The 23048-nt window shown below is 41.5% G+C and overlaps 1 protein-coding gene across 9 annotated transcripts in view; it reads right to left on the minus strand.

The window, feature by feature from the left end:
• Nucleotides 1-23048, minus strand: part of LOC129725776 (RNA polymerase II elongation factor Ell) — a 196365-nt gene that overhangs the window by 26339 nt on the left and 146978 nt on the right. The window lies entirely within an intron of this gene.

The following is a 23048-nucleotide window of genomic DNA, read 5'->3' on the forward strand; positions in this document are numbered from 1 at the left end:
TTTAATTCACGCTTCCACAGAATATTCCTCAATGCAGAAAATAAAACACGTAAAACAATCCTTCAATTTTCATTCTGTGCCGAACACGCATCAGTACTGGACGTGTTTGGTGATCGGTCCGATAGAGTATAAAACAAAAGACGTGTGAACAAGTGTTGGCATTGTTTGCCTGGTCGAGTGAAATAAATCCGGGTTCAAGGTCGTTCCTTTGTGCAACTGTTTCGCATCGTGACTGCCAGCTGGTGCGTAAGCCGATTTGGCTGCTGGCTGGATTGTGCTACAGCAGTGGACGAGACACAAACGAGGAAAAAGAAGAAGCCATCAGTGTCAGCGAGTCGTATCGCTGTGTGGAGTGATCTCACACCTGGCTCGCTGCTGGTGACTGTTTGGTGCTGCTGTATTGGTGCTGCTGGCTGTAACGGCTGCTACTTCGAACGATCGGACAACCAACCTTACTGGAAGGGAGAAATAAAAAGGTACGTGTTCTTGTCAGCGCTAGTGCGCTAAACATAGCGCGATGGATGTAGATCCCTCGCCTCCCGCGCCACCATCCCCGAACCCCTCTGACCCTGACCCTTCTGTTACCCCCTCCCCTGTTCATTCTTCAGTCCCCCCTCGCCCCAGGCTTTACCCAGACGGAGCCCAGGGCAGCTATACTGTTTATTTTCGGCCAAAGGCAGGACCGAAATCGAAAAAGTTGAACCTCTTGCAGATTTCTAAAGACCTGACGAAGGAGTACAAGGGCGTGACCGAAATTTCCAAGGTCCGGCCTAACAAGCTCCGTGTCGTGGTCGGTAACCTGAAAGAGGCCAACGATATAGCTTGCTCTGAGCTCTTCACACGCGAGTATCGCGTTTACATACCCGCACGAGACGTGGAGATCGACGGTGTCATAACCGATTCGAGTCTGTCCGTCGAGTGTATACTGCAAAGTGCCAAAGGGTGCTTTAAGAACAAAACGTGTCCCGAAGTAAAGGTGCTCGACTGCAAGCAATTGCGGTCAGCATCGATCATCGGTGGCAAAACAGTATACACTCCGTCAGACTCGTTTCGAGTTACGTTCGCCGGGTCTGCACTACCAAGCCACGTCTCGATCCACCGGGTTCGTCTCCCTGTGAGGCTCTACGTGCCCCGCGTCATGAACTGCCTGAATTGCAAGCAGTTAGGCCATACAGCCGCCTACTGCTGCAATAAGGCACGTTGTGGCAAGTGTGGGGAGTCTCATGCGGAAGATTCTTGCAGTGTTAACGCTGAAAAGTGTATTCACTGCGGAGAAAATCTGCATGAGCTCTCGACATGTGCGGTGTACATGCAGCGCAGGGATAAAATAAAACGGTCTCTCAAAGAGCGTTCAAAGCGTTCCTACGCTGACATGCTGAAGAAGACCGTTACCACTTCTCCCGTTACTTCGAACCCCTTCGATCTGTTGCCCTCTGAGGAAACCGATTCTGACGATTCACCAGCGGGAGCATCTTACGCCAATCCTGGGGAGTCTAGAAAGAGGAAAAGTGTTTCCTCTCCTAAACTTCCCAGAAAAGGTCCTAAGATTTCTCAAAGTGAAATGAAGGTTACAAACAAACCAAACAGTGCTGCGGAAAAACCGAAGCAAACTCCTCCTGGGCTGGCAAATTTAAAGTCCCAGAAGGAGTTCCCAGCACTGCCAGGAACATCTAAAACCCCAGTTGCTCCTTTTACACTCCCAGTTGATGAAACAAACTCTGGATTAGTGAAATTTTCTGACATTGTGGACTGGATTTTTGAAACTTTCAATGTACCCGATCCAATTAAAATTTTTCTTACAGCATTCCTCCCAACAGTTAGATCATTTTTGAAGCAGTTGACTGCCCAATGGCCTCTCCTTGCAGCGATTGTATCCTTCGATGCCTAATTCAACTGCGTATATGAAGGATTCTATCTCTGTCTTACAGTGGAATTGTAGAAGTATTTTACCAAAAATTGATTCGTTTAAAGTTTTGATAAATAAAAACAAATGCGATGCATTTTCCCTTTGTGAAACTTGGCTTACTTCAAATATTGATCTCAACTTCCATGATTTTAATATTATTCGCCTTGATCGAGACACCCCATATGGAGGAGTACTTTTAGGGATTAAAAAGTGCTATTCTTTCTATCGTATTAACCTCCCCTCGATTCCAGGCATCGAAGTTGTCGCATGTCAAATGACAATACAAGGTAAAGAGCTTTGTATTGCCTCAATATATATTCCCCCCAGAGCACAGGTTGGGCAACGGCTGCTCTTTGATTTAATAGAACTTCTTCCCTCGCCACGTTTGATTTTGGGAGACTTCAACTCTCATGGCGTGGCTTGGGGTTCCCCATACAATGATAACCGCTCCTCTTTAATCTATAACCTTTGCGATGACTTCGACATGACTATTTTAAACAACGGTGAAATGACACGTATCCCGAAACCTCCAGCGCGCCCAAGCGCTTTGGATCTATCCTTATGTTCGACGTCGCTACGGTTGGATTGCACATGGAAGGTAATCCTCGATCCTCACGGTAGCGACCATCTGCCTATTCTTATTTCAATTACTAACGGGTCAACTCGCATGCGACCAATTGACATTCCGTATGACCTCACACGAAATGTCGATTGGAAGTTATACGAGGAAATGATTTCAAAAGCGGTCGAGTCGATTCAACATCATTCACCACTTGAAGAATACAACCTCCTCGCGGGCTTGATTCTCGACGCCGCGTTGCAAGCCCAAACGAAGAAATATCCCGGCGTAACGATCAAAGAACGGCCTCCCACTCCGTGGTGGGACCAAGAGTGCTCCGATGTCTACACGCAAAGATCCGACGCGTTTAAGGCCTACCAGACGGGAGGTATACCTGGCGACTATTTACGGTATTCGGAGCTTGATACCAAGCTTAAAAGCTTGGCTAAAGCAAAGAAACGTGGATATTGGCGTCGGTTCGTGAACGAGACGTCGAGGGAGACATCGATGAGCACTCTTTGGAACACAGCCCGCAGAATGCGGAATCGCGTAACGGTCAACGAAAGCGAGGAGTCTTCAAGTAGGTGGATATTTGATTTTGCCAGGAAAGTATGTCCGGACTCTGTTCCTGAGCAAAATATTGTTCGCGATGCGTCTCCGGGCCACGAAGCGATAGAATCACCTTTTACGATGGCAGAACTTTCAGTTGCCCTCCTGTCCTGTAACAATAACGCGCCTGGATTAGATAGAATCAAATTCAACTTGTTGAAGAATCTACCCGGCAATGCCAAGAGGCGCTTGTTGAACTTGTTCAATAAGTTCCTGGAGCAAAACATTGTACCGCAGGATTGGAGGCAAGTGAAGGTGATCGCCATCCAAAAACCAGGGAAACCAGCTTCTAATCACAACTCTTATAGGCCGATTGCAATGCTTCCTGTATCCGGAAATTGATGGAAAAAATGATACTCCGTCGTTTAGACCACTGGGTCGAATCAAATGGTCTACTATCAGAAACTCAATTTGGCTTCCGCCGTGCCAAAGGGACGAATGATTGTCTTGCGTTGCTTTCAACAGATATTCAGCTGGCGTATGCTCGTAAAGAACAAATGGCGTCTGCGTTCTTGGACATTAAGGGGGCTTTTGATTCCGTTTCTATTGACATTCTTTCGGGTAAACTTCACCGACAAGGATTTTCTCCAATTTTGAACAATTTTTTGCACAACTTGTTGTCCGAAAAGCACATGCATTTTACGCATGGCGATTTGGCAACTTTTCGCATTAGCTACATGGGTCTTCCCCAGGGCTCATGTTTAAGCCCCCTTCTTTACAACTTTTATGTAAATGACATCGACGAATGTCTGGCAAATTCATGCACGATAAGACAACTTGCAGACGACAGTGTAATCTCTGTTACAGGAGCCAAAGCTGCCGATTTGCAAGGACCATTGCAAGATACCTTGGACAATTTGTCTGCTTGGGCTTTACAGCTAGGTATCGAATTCTCTCCGGAGAAGACTGAGATAGTAGTTTTTTCTAGGAAGCATGAACCTGCTCAGCTTCAAACACAATTAATGGGTAAAACGATTTCTCAGGTTTTGGTACACAAATATCTTGGTGTCTGGTTCGACTCTAAAGGCACCTGGGGTTGTCACGTGAGGTATCTGATGAAAAAATGTCAACAAAGAGTGAATTTTCTTCGTACAATAACCGGACAATGGTGGGGAGCCCATCCAGGAGACCTTATAAGGCTTTACCAAACAACGATATTGTCTGTTATTGAATACGGGTGTTTCTGCTTCCGCTCCGCAGCAAACACACATTTGATCAAACTGGAGCGAATACAATATCGTTGTTTGCGTATCGCCTTAGGTTGCATGCAGTCGACCCATACGATGAGTTTGGAGGTTTTAGCTGGAGTACTACCATTGAAAAACCGCTTCTGGAGCCTGTCTTCTCGTATTCTAATCAAATGTTAGGTCTTGAACCGTCCCGTGATTGAAAATTTTGAAAGGTTAATCGAACTTAATTCTCAAACCCGTTTTATGACATTGTATTTCAATCACATGTCCCAAAATATTAACCCTTCTTCGAATATTCCAAATCGTGTCGACTTATCAAATACTTCTGATTCTACTGTGTTTTTCGATACATCCATGATAGAAGAAACTCGTGGAATCCCGGATCATTTACGCGTGCAGCAGATCCCTAAAATTTTTTCCAATAAATATCGAAACATCAACTGCGACAATATGTACTACACTGACGGATCACTTCTTGATGGGTCCACTGGCTTCGGTATCTTCAATAACAATTTAACCGTCTCCCATAAGCTCGATAATCCTGCTTCTGTTTACGTCGCAGAATTAGCTGCAATTCAGTACACCCTAGGGATTATCGAAAAAATGCCCACGGACCATTATTTCATCTTTACGGACAGTCTCAGTTCCATTGAGGCTCTCCGATCGATGAAAGATGTTAAGCACTCTCCGTATTTTCTGGGGAAAATACGGGAACATCTGAGTGCTTTATCCGAAAAATCTACTCAGATTACCTTAGCGTGGGTCCCTTCTCACTGCTCGATACCGGGTAATGAGAAAGCGGACTCTTTGGCTAAGGTGGGCGCAACAAACGGTGATATTTATGAAAGACCAATTGCCTTTAATGAATTTTTCGCACTTGTACGTCAGAATACGATCATCAGTTGGCAAAATGCTTGGACCAGAGGGGAATTGGGAAGGTGGTTACATTCCATAATCCCCAAAGTATCGACGAACCCGTGGTTCAAGGGGTTGGATGTAGGTCGGGATTTCATTTGCGTGATGTCCCGGCTTATGTCCAATCACTATAGATTTGACGCGCTCCTCCGTCGTGTTGGGCTCGGGGAAAGTGGTATCTGTGCCTGTGGTGAAGGTTATCACGACATAGAGCATGTGGTTTGGTCATGCCCTGTACACCGTGACGCCAGGTCTAAATTAATAGCTTCCCTGCAGGCCGAGGGTAGACAGCCGGCTGTTCCTGTTCGTGATGTCTTGGCGAGCCGTGACCTATCCTACATGTCCCTTATATACGTTTTCCTGAAATCCATCCACGCCCCAGTCTAGTCCCGTTCCCCTCCGTCTACACCCAACAAAACGACAAGAACACGTTTGAACCTTAAGCACAAAACCAGCAACGAGACCCCGCACAACAGAACCAGGACCCAAGGACTACGAGCCTCTGTCCCAACTCACGACATCGTGGCTCAGCAGAACGAATCCATACATGCCATTCGACGATTATCAGACGACCATTGAACAACAAAACACTGATTGGAAATCCCATGCTAGTTTTAAGTTAGACTTAATTTCAGCTCGTAGTCGGCAGCGAGGATAAAAAATTTGCTTTAGTTTTTAAGTCATCAGATATAATTGGCGCCGTTAAACATTAAATTGTATTTGTGCCGTGTCAAATAAATGTTATGTGAAGAAAAAAAAAAAAAAATCCTTCAATTTTCAAGAAATTTTCCACCCTCTTACTCCGCAAAAAAAAGAGGATTCATCTGTCCACTGCATGCATACACGGCATTTATTATCGATTCCGCAAGCCGTGGTCATTAAAAAACTCGCTGCCTATCCCATTGACTGCCTTCCTCTGACAAGCAACAAGTGCTACAAACATGCAGGAGGAGGAAGTGGAACCTGTTTACTGCTGCAGACCGCCGTCGCCATCAAAATCACCCTCAGCAAAGCTTCGTCACTCACCTCCAAGTGCTGGATATAGACCTAGTTGGTGGAACTTTCCTTCCCGGGGTGCGGAATGCCTTGGATGCTCAAACGAAAACAAGCGATCAATTCGTTATCGCTCGTCGACGGTAAGCGGCTGCACTTGTTTGAGCCGGACCGGAGAGGGTGGCGGTACAAACCGGCTACGGCGAGGTTGCATCTTCGGTATCGGTATCGCGCATATCAGCGAGTTGGCGGTAGGTTTTACGCGGCACCAATATATGTGAGCTTTGTTGTCGTGCAAGCAAAAAACAAGTTGCCACCGATGCGATATCTTCGAAGGCCAAGGGGACCAAGGACGGAAGCAAAAAGAGGAGCAGGATGATTCGAACGGGGTGTCGAATGGGACCACATTCATTTAGATTTAGATAGTGTAAAATTCCTGAAACTTTTCTCGTTCCTATGCTGCTTCCGCCCGTCCGTCGCCGCCTACCTTGGCGGATCCATTTTCTTCCGGTGTCGATTTTGTGGTGAAAGAGAAAACTTGAACGTAAACAAACAATCTCAAGTGGGGTTCACGTTTCAAGTGGCCACCGCAGCAATACCAAGCTCCTCTCTATTGAAGGTTCTTGAGCTGAGGTCTTGGTTTGTTTTTCTGCTCGACTGGGAACGAGAAGAGGCTGACTGCCGGCCGGAAAGCGACGCGCAAGTGTGCATAATTTACTTCCTGTGTTTTAGAAAGTGATTATGAGGAGTTTAATTGTCCGTTAATTCCCATTAATGACGCCGGCCAATTGTCGAGAGTTCAACTCAGCTCGATACTACCGTGGGTTCCCACACTGGGTTTGGTTTGTTTATGATGCTTATCAAATGGGGATCGGGTATCAGTTGTCGGTGTCGCTGGAAGAAGAACGACGTTTGTCAGCTGTCGTGTAATCAAAGAACCAATCTCGCTATTCAAATTACCTCATTTTGATATTTGATTGCTCAGATTTAGGCGTAGAACTTATATGTAGTTTCACAAAAAAAAAAAACGGGCAACCATTTTATTCGACTATTTTTGATCTAGCTAAAACTGTTCGTATGGGGTTAAGATGTCATTTTCTGCAATTAGTTTGTTTTTATTCACGACTAATTAATGGAAAGGGTATATGTAAAAAGGTGTACTGATGATGACAAATATTTTTAGAACCAGAACAGTTTGATTGATCGGTGTGACGACTGCGGCAAAGTTGTAGATAATAATTTTTGTAATTCCGAAAATATATACACTGTTAGAAAACTTATTAAAAAAAAATATCAAAATAAACGTTAAGGGATATTCGATCATGAAGAAATGAGAAACAAAAAAGTTAAAATTTTCCGAGAAAAGAAAAAAACAATTATAGACAAAACGGTTTGTTTGATTGGTACAAAATTTTCTGGCAATACTTTGGACAGTACAGGTCGGACTCGATTATATACAGTCTCGATTATATATTGACTCGATTATATATGATTCGATTATATATCAAATTGTATATAATCGAATCATAAAAAAATTTTTAAAGCTGATCTAAAACAGAAATATTGCGAGGGAACGTTTACAAATTATGTAACGCTCAGGAAACGGGAAAGAGTGTGGGGTTGGCAAAGTGTTGCAACCCATACGGAAAATTTAAACAAAAAGCATGGCGAGGGGGGAGAGAAGATCAACAATAATTATTCTTGCGTTACGTTATAAATAAGCGCTTCCTTATTGATTCATAAAAGTCCGTTCAAATGTTACATAACGCAAGCAGGGCTGAGGAAATTTTTTATGCCTGATGTGCTGAGTATTGGAAACATGCTAGACCAAGTGGTGAGAATGTCATGATTATGTCACGTTAAATTTGAATGGACCCTAATATTACTATTTCAATGTTGAGGTTGAGGTGATAGAGATTGACGCTTTTCAAATACTTATTTTTATGAAGTTGAAATCAATACTGGTGAGCAAAAGTTTAAATAAATTAAAGGCAATGTTTTTAGCTAATCTACTATCTACCCAATACGCAAGTCGCTAATCTAGCTAATCTACTATCTACCCAATACACTTCACGCAGTGCAAGTTGCAATACACGCCGTGTAGTGTTTCTATGCAAAAGTTGCACCCGTGCAGCACGGTGTAGTGTTCTTGCCATGGCAGACTGCAATAATATAAAGAATAACTACGAAATCAATACATACATATATTTTCGTAAGAAAGGTTTTTTGCGACTTTAAGGGTGTTAGTCAAAAAAATTCTACTTATTTATTTAAAAACAACAAAAGGTGTATGCAAAATAAACAAAAAAAATTTTTTTCTGATTGGATTATATATACATCTATTTTTGTTAGAAAGGTTTTTTGCGACTTTAAGGGCTCCGATAGAATATAAAACAAAAGACGTGTGAACAAGTGTTGGCATTGTTTGCCTGGTCGAGTGAAATAAATCCAGGTTCAAGGTCGCGCCTTTGTGCAACTGTTTCGCATCGTGACTGCCAGCTGGTGCGTAAGCCGATTTGGCTGCTGGCTGAATTGTGCAACAGCAGTGGACGAGACACAAAAGAGGAAAAAGAAGAAGCCATCAGTTGACAGTTGAGTTGTATCGCTGTGTGGAGTGATCTCACACCTGGCTCGCTGCTGGTGGCTGTTTGGTGCTGCTGTATTGGTGCTGCTGGCTGTAACGGCTGCAGCTTCGAACGATCGGACAACCAACCTCACTGGAAGGGAGAAGTAAAAAGGTACGTGCTCTTGTCGGCGCTAGTGCGCTAGACTTAGCGGGATGGATGTAGATCCCTCGCCTCCCGCGCCACCATCCCCGAACCCCTCTGACCCTGACCCTTCTGTTACCCCCTCCCCTGTTCATTCTTCAGTCCCCCCTCGCCCCAGGCTTTACCCAGACGGAGCCCTATTTTCGGCCAAAAGCGGGACTGAAATCGAAACAGTTGAACATCTTGCAGATTTCTAAAGACCTGACGAAGGAGTACAAGGGCGTGACCGAAATTTCCAAGGTCCGGCCTAACAAGCTCCGTGTCGTGGTCAGTAACCTGAAAGAGGCCAACGATATAGCTTGCTCTGAGCTCTTCACACGCGAGAATCGCGTTTACATACCCGCACGAGACGTGGAGATCGACGGTGTCATAACCGATTCGAGTCTGTCCGTCATTGTATATTGCAAAATGCCAGAGGGTGCTTTAAGAACAACACATGTCCCGATGTAAAGGTGCTCGACTGCAAGCAACTGCGGTCAGCATCGATCGTCGGTGGCAAAACAGTATACACTCCGTCAGACTCGTTTCGAGTTACGTTCGCCGGGTCAGCACTACCAAGCCACGTCTTGATCCACCGGGTTCGTCTCCCTGTGCGATTATATGTGCCTCGCGTCATGAACTGCCCGAATTGTAAGCAGTTAGGCCACACCGCCGCCTACTGCTGCAATAAGGCACGTTGTGGCAAGTGTGGGGAGAATCATGCGGATGATTCCTGCAGTAAAAATGCTGAAAAATACATTCACTGTGGGGAGAGTCAGCATGAGCTCTCGACATGTGCGGTGTACATGCAGCGCAGGGATAAAATAAAGAGGTCTCTCAAAGAGCGTTCGAAGCGTTCTTACGCTGAGATGCTGAAGAAGACCGTTACCACTTCTCCCATTACATCAAACCCTTTTGATCTGTTGTCCTCTGATGAAACCGATTCTGACGATTCACCAGCGGGAACATCTTACGCCAATCCTGGGGAGTCTAGAAAGAGGAAAAATATTTCCTCTCCTAAACTTCCCAGAAGAGGTCCTAAGATTTCTCAAAGTGAAATGAAAGTTACAAGCCCAGTTAAAACCCCAGTTGTTCCTTTTGCACTCCCAGTTTATGAAACAAACTCTGGATTAGTGAAATTTTCTGACATTGTGGACTGGATTTTTGAAACTTTCAATGTACCCGATCCAATTAAAATTTTTCTTACAGCATTCCTCCCAACAGTTAGATCATTTTTGAAGCAGTTGACTGCCCAATGGCACCTCCTTGCAGCGATTGTATCCTTCGATGCCTAATTCATCTGCGTATACGAAGGATTCTATCTCTGTCTTACAGTGGAATTGTAGAAGTATTTTACCAAAAATTCATTCGTTTAAAGTTTTGATAAATAAAAACAAATGCGATGCATTTTCCCTTTGTGAAACTTGGCTTACTTCAAATATTGATCTCAACTTCCATGATTTTAATATTATTCGCCTTGATCGAGACACCCCATATGGAGGAGTACTTTCAGGGATTAAAAAGTGCTATTCTTTCTATCGTATTAACCTCCCCTCGATTCCAGGCATCGAAGTTGTCGCATGTCAAATGACAATACAAGGTAAAGAGCTTTGTATTGCCTCAATATATATTCCTCCCAGAGCACAGATGGGGTAACGGCTGCTCTTTGATTTAATAGAACTTCTTCCCTCGCCACGTTTGATTTTGGGAGACTTCAACTCTCATGGCGTGGCTTAGGGTTCCCCTTACAATGATAACCGCTCCTCTTTAATCTATAACCTTTGCGATGACTTCGACATGACTATTTTAAACAACGGTGAAATGACACGTATCCCGAAACCTCCAGCGCGCCCAAGCGCTTTGGATCTATTCTTATGTTCGACGTCGCTACGGTTGGATTGCACATCGTATACGGTAGCGACCATTTGCCTATTCTTATTTCAATTAATAACGGGTCAACTCGCATGCGACCAATTAACATTCCGTATGACCTCACACGGAATGTCGATTGGAAGTTATACGAGGAAATGATTTCAAAAGCGGTTGAGTCGATGCAACATCATCCACCACTTGAAGAATACAACCTCCTCGCGGGCTTGATTCTCGACGCCGCGTTGCAAGCCCAAACGAAGAAATATCCCGGCGTAACGATCAAAGAACGGCCTCCCACTCCGTGGTGGGACCAAGAGTGCTCCGATGTCTACACGCAAAGATCCGACGCGTTTTTGGCCTTCCAGAAGGGAGGTATACCTGGCGACTATTTACGGTATTCGGAGCTTGGCTAAAGCAAAGAAACGCGGATATTGGCGTCAGTTCGTGAACGAGACGTCGAGGGAGACATCGATGAGCACTCTTTGGAACACAGCCCGAAGAATGCGGAATCGCGTAACGGTCAACGAAAGCGAGGAGCCTTCAAGTCGGTGGATATTTAATTTTGCCAGGAAAGTATGTCCGGACTCTGTTCCTAAGCAAAACATTGTTCGCGATGCGTCTCCGGGCCACGACGCGATAGAATCACCTTTTACGATGGCAGAATTTTCAGTTGCCCTCCTGTCCTGTAACAATAACGCGCCTGGGTTAGATAGAATCAAATTCAACTTGTTGAAGAATCTACCCGGCAATGCCAAGAGGCGCTTGTTGAACTTGTTCAATAAGTTCCTGGAGCAAAACATTGTACCGCAGGATTGGAGGCAAGTGAGGGTGATCGCCATCCAAAAACCAGGGAAACCAACTTCTGATCACAACTCTTATAGGCCGATTGCAATGCTATCCTGTATCCGGAAATTGATGGAAAAAATGATACTCCGTCGTTTAGACCATTGGGTCGAATCAAATGGCGTACTATCGGATACTCAATTTGGTTTCCGCCGTGCCAAAGAGACGAATGATTGTCTTGCGTTGCTTTCAACAGATATTCAGCTGGCGTATGCTCGCAAAGAACAAATGGCGTCTGCGTTCTTGGACATTAAGGGGGCTTTTGATTCCGTTTCTATTGACATTCTTTCGGGTAAACTTCACCGACAAGGATTTTCTCCAATTTTAAACAATTTTTTGCACAATTTGTTGTCCGAAAAGCACATGCATTTTACGAACGGCGATTCGGCAACTTTTCGCATTGGCTACATGGGTCTTCCCCAGGGCTCATGTTTAAGCCCCCTTCTCAACAACTTTTATGTAAATGACATCGACGAATGTCTGGCAAATTCATGCACGATAAGACAACTTGCAGACGACAGTGTAATCTCTGTTACAGGAGCCAAAGCTGCCGATTTGCAAGGACCATTGCAAGATACCTTGGATAATTTATCTGCTTGGGCTTTACAGCTAGGTATCGAATTCTCTCCGGAGAAGACTGAGATAGTAGTTGTTTCTAGGAAGCATGAACCTGCTCAGCTTCAAATACAATTAATGGGTAAAACGATTTCTCAGGTTTTGGTACACAAATATCATGGTGTCTGGTTCGACTCTAAAGCCACCTGGGGTCGTCACGTGAGGTATCTGATGAAAAAATGTCAACAAAGAGTGAATTTTCTTCGTACAATAACCGGACAATGGTGGGGAGCCCATCCAGGAGACCTTACAATATACAATATCGTTGTTTGCGTATCGCCTTAGGTTGCATGCAGTCGACCCATACGATGAGTTTGGAGGTCTTAGCTGGAGTACTACCATTGAAAAACCGCTTCTGGAGCCTGTCTTCTCGTATTCTTATCAAATGTGAGGTCTTGAACCGTCCCGTGATTGAAAATTTTGAAAGGTTAATCGAACTTAATTCTCAAACCCGTTTTATGACATTGTATTTCAATCACATGTCCCAAAATATTAACCCTTCTTCGAATATTCCAAATCGTGTCGACTTATCAAATACTTCTGTTTCTACTGTGTTTTTTGATACATCCATGATAGAAGAAACTCGTGGAATCCCGGATCATTTACGCGTGCAGCAGATCCCCAAAAATTTTTCCAATAAATATCGAAACATCAACTGCAACAATATGTTCTACACTGACGGATCACTTCTTGATGGGTCCACTGGCTTCGGTATTTTCAATAACAATTTAACCGGCTCCCATAAGCTCGATAATCCTGCTTCTGTTTACGTCGCAGAATTGGCTGCAATTCAGTACACCCTAGGGATTATCGAAAAAATGCCCACGGACCATTATTTCATCTTTACGGACAGTCTCAGTTCCATTGAGGCTCTCCGATCGATGAAAGATGTTAAGCACTCTCCGTATTTCCTGGGGAAAATACGGGAACATCTGTGTACTTTATCCGAAAAATCGTTTCAGATTACCTTAGCGTGGGTCCCTTCTCACTGCTCGATACCGGGCAATGAGAAAGCGGACTCTTTGGCTAAGATGGGCGCAACAAACGTTGATATTTATGAAAGACCAATTGCTTTTAATGAATTTTTCGCACTTGTACGTCAGAATACGATCATCAGTTGGCAAAATGCTTGGACCAGAGGGGAATTGGGAAGGTGGTTACATTCCATAATCCCTAAAGTATCGACGAACCCGTGGTTCAAGGGGTTGGATGTAGGTCGGGATTTCATTTGCGTGATGTCCCGGCTTATGTCCAATCACTATAGATTTGACGCGCATCTCCGTCGTGTTGGGCTCGGGGAAAGTGGTATCTGTGCCTGTGGTGAGGGTTTTCACGACATAGAGCATGTGGTTTGGTCATGCCCTGTACACCGTGACGCCAGGTCTAAATTAATAGCTTCCCTGCAGGCCGAAAGTAGGCAGCCGGCTGTTCCTGTTCGTGATTTCTTGGCGAGCCGTGACCTATCCTACATGTCCCTTATATACGTTTTCCTGAAATCCATCCACGCCCCAGTTTAATCCTATTCCCTTCCGCCTACATCCAACCAAACGACAAGAACACGTTAAGACCTCGGATCCGGAAACAGCAACTAGACCCGCACGATACTCTCAGGCCCCGAGGGAGACAACCCAATATGCCAGTCCGTAATATCTTGGCCCAGCAGCGGAACATATTCAATATGCTACTTACCTATGGCGATGGAAAACCATCAAACAACAAATCAGTGCTTTTAATACAAAACATTCTAGCTTTAAGTTAGATTTAGTTTCAGCTCGTAGTCGGCAGCGAGGATAAAAAATTTGCTTTTAGTTATTAAGATACTTTAGAAAGTAAGCTACCAGATATAATTGGCGCCGTTAAACATTGAATTGTATTTGTGCCGTGTCAAATAAATTATAGATGAAGAAAAAAAAATCCTACTTATTTATTCAAAAACAACAAAATATTTATGCAAAATATACAAAAAAAAAATTTTCTGATTCGATTATATACAGGATTCGATTATATACAGTGAAAATTTTTCGGAGACTGTATATAATCCAGTCCGACCTGTACTGCGTCCTTCCAGAAAAAAATATACACCGTGAGACAAAATTCAATTTCAATAAAAAAATACAAAAATAATAAATCATCTATACCAAAAAAAAAATTTTTTAAGAATCTGAATTTTTTTGTACGAAAAGTACACATTGTTAACACAGCAAACTTTTTTTAGTTTTTTTTACAGTGTATATTTTTTTTAACAAAATGATTATCTACAACTTTACCGAATAAACTATACCGATTTGGCTCTAAAACTATATAACACTTTTGTACCTCGCAGTACAAACTGCACTTGTACTGCAAGGCAGTCTTCCAGGATAGATTTTTTTTAATTAAAACATTCAGATTGCTTAGTGATGTTTTACATAAATGCTCCCAAAGGTAGGAAAAATTTCAATTTATTGCCACTTTCGCTTGTCTTTTAATAGTCACAAGAATTCAAGATTTACAATTCTGAATTTAGACCTTAAGAATAATTAGAAAAATTAGGAAAAATTAGAAAAATTAGGAAAAAAATCTTAAAAGTGAATTCCAAAGTAAATAATGTAGAAAATTGTACTGTCACTTTACAATTATAGCTTAAATACAACTAAGAGCGACCGTCACGAAATTTTTTTTTGTATTTTTCAACTCAATTGTACCTTTATTCTTTTACTAAGGCCATTAAATTAATAATGATTTAAAATTGGTTGGTGCATCAAGTGCAGTGATCCATAATTGTGACAAAAATTTATTCTGCACACAATTAAGGATCAGTCAATATTTTAACAAACAACCTTCCATCGCTAGACCTAATTTTTTACAAAACATTAGTCATTTGCGAGAAGTGTTACTTTTTTCATTTTATTCAAAGAAAACAGCGGCTGAAGCGCATCGAGAGTTGAAAAAAGTTTACAAAAATGCTGCTCTAGGTAAGACAACGTGCCGTAATTGGTTCCGTCGCTTTGAAGACGGTAATTTCGATGTTGCAATCATTCGCGTAAACGAAGACGCTGTATTGGAGGAGCTGCTCGATGAGAATTCGTGCCAAACGCAGGAGCAGCTCGCTTCGGTATGAGAAGTTACCCACCAAGCCATTTCCAAGCAATTGTATGTTTTGTAATGATTCAGAAATAAGAACCTTGGGTTCCTTATGACTTGAAGCCAAGCGACGCACACTGTTTCCAAAGCTGCAAAAACGTGATTGAAATTATTTTGACCCGAAAACATTGCTTTTAGAGCTGTCTTCAGGAAAGTTGTTCCATTAATTATTCTCCATGTTATAGAAGTTGCAATTCCATGATTAATCCACTCAACAGTGAGAAACGAATTTTACTTTTCTCATTTTGGAATATAAAAATCCACTTTGTTCTGCAAAATTGTAGCAAATTTTAAAAGAAACAACTTTGTGGAAGACATCATACTTCCATCTATCTATTTATATGGACTTTGGTGGGGTTTTCTATAGATTATTACTAAAAATCTTTTTTTACTATTTAAATTTTTATAGTGATTTTCTACAATTTTTGAATGTTCTATAAAATTGTTTGCTACAACGAAACAAACAATATCTTCGAAGAAAGTTTATTTTTATCTCACATATATTTTTGGTTGTCGACGATTTTTACTAGAATAATGCGCTAATTTACACTAATTATTATTAACTCAAAAAATAATGATTTCGAGGTCGTAGTGTGTTCAGTAAAGTTGTTGTATTAATTATTCTCCATTTTTAGAAGTTATAATTTTGTGATTAATCTACCTAAAAGTGAAAAATGAGTTTTATTTTTCTCATTTTTGCATATAAAAATCCACTTTGCGGAGTAAAGTTTTAGCACATTTTGTAAGAAACAAACTTTGTCGAAGACACTATACTTGTATATGCTAATTTAAAAGAACTATTGTGAAGTTTTCTTTAGAATGCCCCTTAAAGTCATTTTTTTAATATAACTTTTTATAGTGATTTTCTAAAATTTTTCAATGTTCAACAACGTTGTTAACTATAATAAAACACACAAGTTCACTGAAGAAAGTTTATTTTATCTCTTAAGTTTTTTATTAAGATTTTTATTAAAATAATGCACTTATTTATTTACAAATATATGCACAGGAGACAGCGAGACACAAATGCCTATATCTGGATTATATGATGCTTTACTTATACTTTAATATGAAAATGGTTTAGTCTGCAGATATTTGCAGATTTTAAAGATATCTGTTAGTAAATCTTTGCATTGTTTCAGTAAAAATCGTCAATAACCAATGAAATATGAGAGATAAAAATAACCTTTCTTCGATGAAATTGTTTGTTTTGTTATAGCAAATAACAATGTACAACATTGAAAAATTGTAGAAAATCACTACTAAATGTTATATTGAAAAATTGATTTTTAGTGGCAATCTGTAGAAAACTTCACAAAAGTCCATTTGAATAGGCAGATAGAAATATGGTGTCTTTAACAAAACCGTTTCTTATGAAATGTGCTACAACTTCGTTGAACAAACTGAATTTTTATATTTTATATCAATTTTTTCAATTTAACATTTAGTTGTGATTTTCTACACTTTTTCAATATTCTATATTGTTGTTTGCTATAATAATACCATCAATTTCGTCCAAGAAATTTAATTTTATCTCTCATATTTCTTTGGTTATTGACGATTTTTATCAAAACAATGCACTAATTTACTAACAGATATCTTTAAATTCTGCAATTATCTGCAAACAAAACCATACGAATGGTTAAAGTATAAGTAAAACATCATTTAATTCAGATATGGGCATTTGTCACTCGCTGTCTCCTGTGCAGATATTTGTAAGTAAATTAGTGCATTGTCTTAATAAAAATCTTCGATAACTAAATAAATATGAGAGATAAAAATAAACTTTCTTTAGCGAACTTTTGTGCTTTAATATAGTAAACAACATTGTAGAACAATGAAAAATTTTAGAAAATCTCCATAAAAAGTTATATTAAAAAATGAATCAGAGGCATTCTTAAGAAAACATCACAATATTTCATTTAATTTGGCAGACAAAGTTTTCGACAAAGTTGTTTTTTATAGAATGTGCTGAAACTTTTTACTCAGAAAAAAACTCATTTCTCACTTTTAGGTAGATGTATCACAAAATTCCAACTTCTACAAAATGGAAAATAGTTACAAGAATAACTTTACTTAAAACGCTATGACTCCAAAATCATTATTTTTGAGTAGAAGTAATTAGTGTGAACTAGACCATTGCTCTAATAAAAATCGTCAAAAACCAAAAAAATATGTGAGATAAAAATAAACTTTCTTCGAAGAAATTGTTTGTTTTGTTGTGGCAAACGATATTGTCGAACATTGAAAAATTATAGAAAATCACTATAAAAAGTTAAATAGAAAAAAATAATGATTTTTATGGGTAATCTATGGAAAACTCCACAAAAGTCCATTTAAATAGATGGATGGAAGTATGATGTCTTCAACAGTTGTTTCTTTTGAAATTTGCTACAACGATTTGCTTACATAAAAACGCCCAAATGGAAAGTCCTACCTCACCTTATAGAAAAGCAAAACCTAGGTGCTACATTCCGTATCGAAACTCGATCTTCTGTTTATTATTCACAGATTTGGCGACCAACTGTTGGTGACAAAAAATAATTGCGATGATTTGAACATACGATGACTGCCTTGTTAGACCAGCATCAAGGTACGATGCTGCGAAGGTCCAGCTGGGAATGCGGCGTATATCACATTTTAAAAAGCATTGCAGGCGATTCTTCAGTTTCTTATTATTCAAGTTATCTATGTATTTTTTGTATAATTACGATTTTATTTTTCATCGCGCCTACTCAAGTTTGTTGTTTTTTCACTTTTTTTTGCCAAACAAGTACATGCTCAAAGTGTTGATAGCTGCAAACTAACTTCAATTCCAACCACAATTTTCTTCAATCCACAGCAGTCTTGTGTGCGTGTCTGCAGAGTCCGGCTAAGTGCGAGCAATGCTTTAATTGTCCCCGCACTCTGGTCCACCATCGGTCGTTGATGGCTGCTAGCTGTCATTTGATACTGAGACGTATAAATAGAAATCAAAACAACTTTCGCTTCTTCAAAACAACCTTTTTGAAGAGGGAAGGAAGGCGAAAGCAGAGGATCCGGCGGTTGGGCTGCGAACTGCGCCTATCGATTGCAAACTGGCTATTATTTTATTCGACCGGTTGCAGCGTCAAATGCATGACGCGTTCGATCGAAAAGTTACCTTTTTTGACAAACAAATAAGTACTGCATGTGTGAAACGAGTAGGAATGGTGCACCAGTGTGAGGCGCTGTTTATTTGTACATGGGTCAAATAGATTGACAAGCAGAATACTCATAATTTTGGATTAACCCAAAAACGATGATGGTCCGCTTTTCTCGTTGAACAGAACACTTCGATAAATTTAAAAACATTTAATTTTTTTCCGATTGGTAACGCCTTGTTCATGGTTATACAAATGGTTCATACAAATGGAGATGAAAACCGATTTCACAATCATCATGCTCACTGTGTAAATAGAACAACTACTCAACAGTTTGTGCAAAACCGCACCATTCAATATTGTGCAGTAGGGCATGGCCAGAGAGGCGTGTGTAAAGGCAAGCAAGCAGCGCCAGCAAGAAAAGTTCAGTTTCCAAGTACCAAAGTAGACTTGGTCGGCGGACGACGTTGACTCTAGCGTTGGCCAAGTGCAGTTATAACGGGGTGATCATGATAATGGGTGGTGATTACTTTTACTTTGTAGAATAACGACCAGGAAGGCCGCCGCCGCCGCCAGAGGCCAGAGGAACGCGACTGTATTATGGCAAAGGGGCAAACAGTTGTACACAAACTAGCCTAGGCACGCTACCTTTTACGTGCGCGGTAGTAATGACTGCCCATAGCGCACATGGCAGTTACGCGTGATTGATAGTAAATTAGAGTGTTTTGAACTTCGTTCGATTGAATAGCGAACACTGCCTAAGTTTCGGTGGATGGCAAACAAGCAATATCGGTGCTGATCAAAACATTATTCAATTTCATGGCGCTGGCACAACCACCATCATCATCTTCACATTAAACGGGCCGATTACGGTATTAGTATGAATTACTTTGTTCCCCGATGTGAATGATTCATGCATGTTACACGAAATCTATTATGATCTATTCTATCGGTCTAATAATATGATGATTATTTTCGATTACAATGTAAACTAAGTATGAGGGTATTAGAGTTCGGGGTGAAAACGCGTTCTAGTTTTAACTTAGTTTAAAGTACACCGTGTACAACATATTCGAATACTTTTTTGTCTGGTCCTACATGATGTCGGAGCTTGCTGTTTACAAGATATCCAACTTGAAGCAGTTTAAAGCGGTTATCCAGAAAATTTGCGCTGAAATACCTATGGAATCCGAGTGTTTCGCTTGCGATAGCTTCGAAAAGCGTTTAAAGTTCGTGAAGGGAAGAGTTATTCCGAAACATCTGTTGTAGATGTTTACTATGAAAACTACTTTCAGTTGAAAATGCTCAGAAATTAAATGTAATTGCATGTTGTTATGAAATTTTGGTTTGTTAAGTTTGGACCCAAGATACTTCCTTGAGGTACACCAACTCTAACAGGCAATCTATCAGATTTTCCGTTTAAGCAGTTAACCAAGTAGTTGCCAATAACTGACAAACGCTTTTTCTATGTCTATGTCTAGAGCAGCTCAAGTAGAGTAGGCTTTAGATTTATTGATTCGAATCATATTGCTTATATAAGAGAGTAAACTACAACATTTTGTCACATCGTTAGGGACGTTCAGCTCCGTCGGGACCCACTTCCACTCCGTTGTCTCCGTTAACTCAAGCATCTCGCTGATCCGCACTGCAACGAACTGGTTGTATTTCCGATGGTATCTGCCAATTTTGTTTTAAGCTGCTTATCTTGATAGACTCTAAATTTCCTGCAGAAGTAAAGGAAGGAACATAAGGAAGTGCGTTAGTAATCCCAGAGGATCGTAGATGGTCATCAGCGTGCTGAGAATCCGCCTTTTCGTTGGGACTATGTCACCTCGCAGTAGTTCATCGTTGATTCTTGGAGATAACTTTCTCCGTCGCCATCTCACTCGAAAGGTTCAAACGCTTCTCACCGGGACTCGCTTCCAACTCCTGTTGGGCTCAACTCGAATTCGACAGCCAGTTCCGTATTTCGAACCCTGCTTCCGCGTGCACGTATCGGACATCTTTCGCCAACTGTAGCACCTCTTCTTCCGTCTCCCGGTGTCGGCTAGGATTGAATCTAGACCAGTTGGGTTGGTTGTGAGTGGATCACGCCACCTCACAACCATCGACACCTATTGTCGGCGGTGGGATTCGAACCCAAGCGTCGAGCGTGGTTGGCGGAGACGTTACCAACCACGCTAGGCCCCCGCTCTATTTTGAATACTGTTGATCGCGCTAGTCCATCAAAATCTCATGAAACATTTCTCGAATGTCACCCGTGATGGCAATGCGAAACTCTCGGAATCGCTGTAGCACAGATACCAAAGAAGTGACTTGATCTGGCCCTGTTTGCAGAAACGAATTCAGGCAGACTCCCAAGATTAAGCGGCTGCGTCCCAAACTAAGCGCATCTTGTTTAGTTTGTTAGGGTTGATCACCTGACCGAGATTGGGAGATACCGAACCCGTTCGAATTTCTCGGTTAATTGGATTGCCGTCAGCTTTTCGATGTACTCAGCTAGCTCGTAGTCCCGAATTTTCTCCTTCACTTTCGCAGCCAACACAGGATACCGCTGCATACGCTTCTCCAAACACATTAGTCGCTTCATTGCCATTGGTTTACTGTCAGGCAATCGAACATCGTCAGCGTCAAAGCAAACCGGTTTCCATCCGTTTTTTTTAACATGCGTCAATGATTTCAGTAACTGTTCCGCTCGCTCATCGTCTGTAGATAACAACGGTTTGACGGAACTTATTACTCCGGTGAAGATCCACGTCACTTCGCTCGCAACATGGGCACACGTGAAGGCTGTGGTGCGCTGTGAAATTTGTCGCTGGATGAGATGTCTTTAAGCATGGTCTGAACACTATCCACCCTAGACGAGTTCTGCCGCCGATCGGTTCCTGCTTTCCTCCTTCTCTGCTGTCCAACGCGTGACCCAAGCGGAAGTTGTCCATGCCGATGAGTATACGTGGCTGAACATTTCGAGAAGAATTCGCTGGCGCGCCTTCCAAGTGCCGATAGGCTGATACTGGCACCATGGATTTCATCTCCTGACATTGATGATCTCCCGTCCAGCCGAGAAACAAGGGGACCGACTCACCATCAACATTTAATTCGACCAGCAAGCTGTGTTCCAATAAAGTCGCCGATGAATCTTCATCCAAGAATGCGAATGTACGAACTAACTTGCCTCGTCCATGAAGGATAACTGGAACGTATCGGAAAAGAACTTTGCTGGCGTAGTTGACGTGAGTACTGCACTCTCCGGTAGGTGTTTCTGCAGCGTTCCGGGAATCCGAGTTTTCTGGAACTTTCCTGTCACTTGTATCTGGAATCTTCATAGAGCACTTCGTGATGCATCTACGAACAATCCTTTACTCCGCAGGTTTGCTTGACCGAGCACGCTCCGAAATGCTTCTCCAGGCACGTTTAGCACAACTTATTCTGCTTCAGCGCTGCCCATTTTGCACCGATATCCAATCCTTGCAATTTCATATAGGATCCCACAATGTCACACCTTCCTTGGTAAATACACTGCGGCTAAAAAAACGCCAATATCTGTTTCAATTGCAATTCCCATACCAGCAAAATCTTTCGTTTCAAGATGGGACAAAACAGGATGTTTAGTTCGACGGTGGATAACTATTGCAACTTTGCCTCCAACAACATCAATTCTGTTGAACCTATGAATCATTTAATTTGGGTTTCGTTTGAGTTTAATAATTGGTTTTGAAAGCGTTTTAATCACAACTGCAATATGCGCGTCATGGACTATCAAAAGATCGAAAACTTCATCTTCTTTCGCTATTAAATGGTGAGCATTCTAATTTAGGAAAGTGACAGCAATAATTAAGGTCATTGCTGAATTTCAAAACCATAAAAATTTCAGTTGTGAGTTTCATACCTACTTGAACAGCCTCGTACATCGAGTTACAGTTTAACAAAACGGACGTTAATCACAGCATGGAGTAGGTAGTCCATCTCCTCAGGAGTGTGACTACCCACATCACAACTGTTTAACTCTTCTGCATCAAAAGGCTTGTTGCTTTTTGAATTTGGAATAATACCTGAAAGAACACTAGCATATGAACAACTTGGTAATGCCTGATCAGGAATAATTGTCTTTAAGTTGCTGTTATTCACATTCGAAATATCACCTACAGACACACTATCTGAAATGGTTCCATGACTATAGGCAAATCTAACTTCCTTTTATTATCAAGAACTTCGACAAGTAATTGATTATCTGTATACATTAATTTTATCAGTCCATAAACCAACAAGTGTGAGGTTGCTGCACTTCGAAATAGGGTAGGGAACATATTTGAGGCAGCTTTAGGCGCCGCCTGTGTATTGAGACGAAATACTCGAAATCTGTAAGGTGAAACTCAAACATAAGTATATCAATTTGTTGTCTATCTTTTTCTCTGTCAGCACTTGTTTTCAGATTCTAAAACCGATTTAGCAAACTTTAACGATAATCAATTGAAGTTCCCTATCGAGGGACACTATTCTAATCACCCCGAACCTTTCAAGGGGTTATATACCTTTTTAGGAATCCTTCAATTC

Source organism: Wyeomyia smithii, chromosome 2, assembly GCF_029784165.1.
Source record: "Wyeomyia smithii strain HCP4-BCI-WySm-NY-G18 chromosome 2, ASM2978416v1, whole genome shotgun sequence".
Classification (NCBI taxonomy): domain Eukaryota; kingdom Metazoa; phylum Arthropoda; class Insecta; order Diptera; family Culicidae; genus Wyeomyia; species Wyeomyia smithii.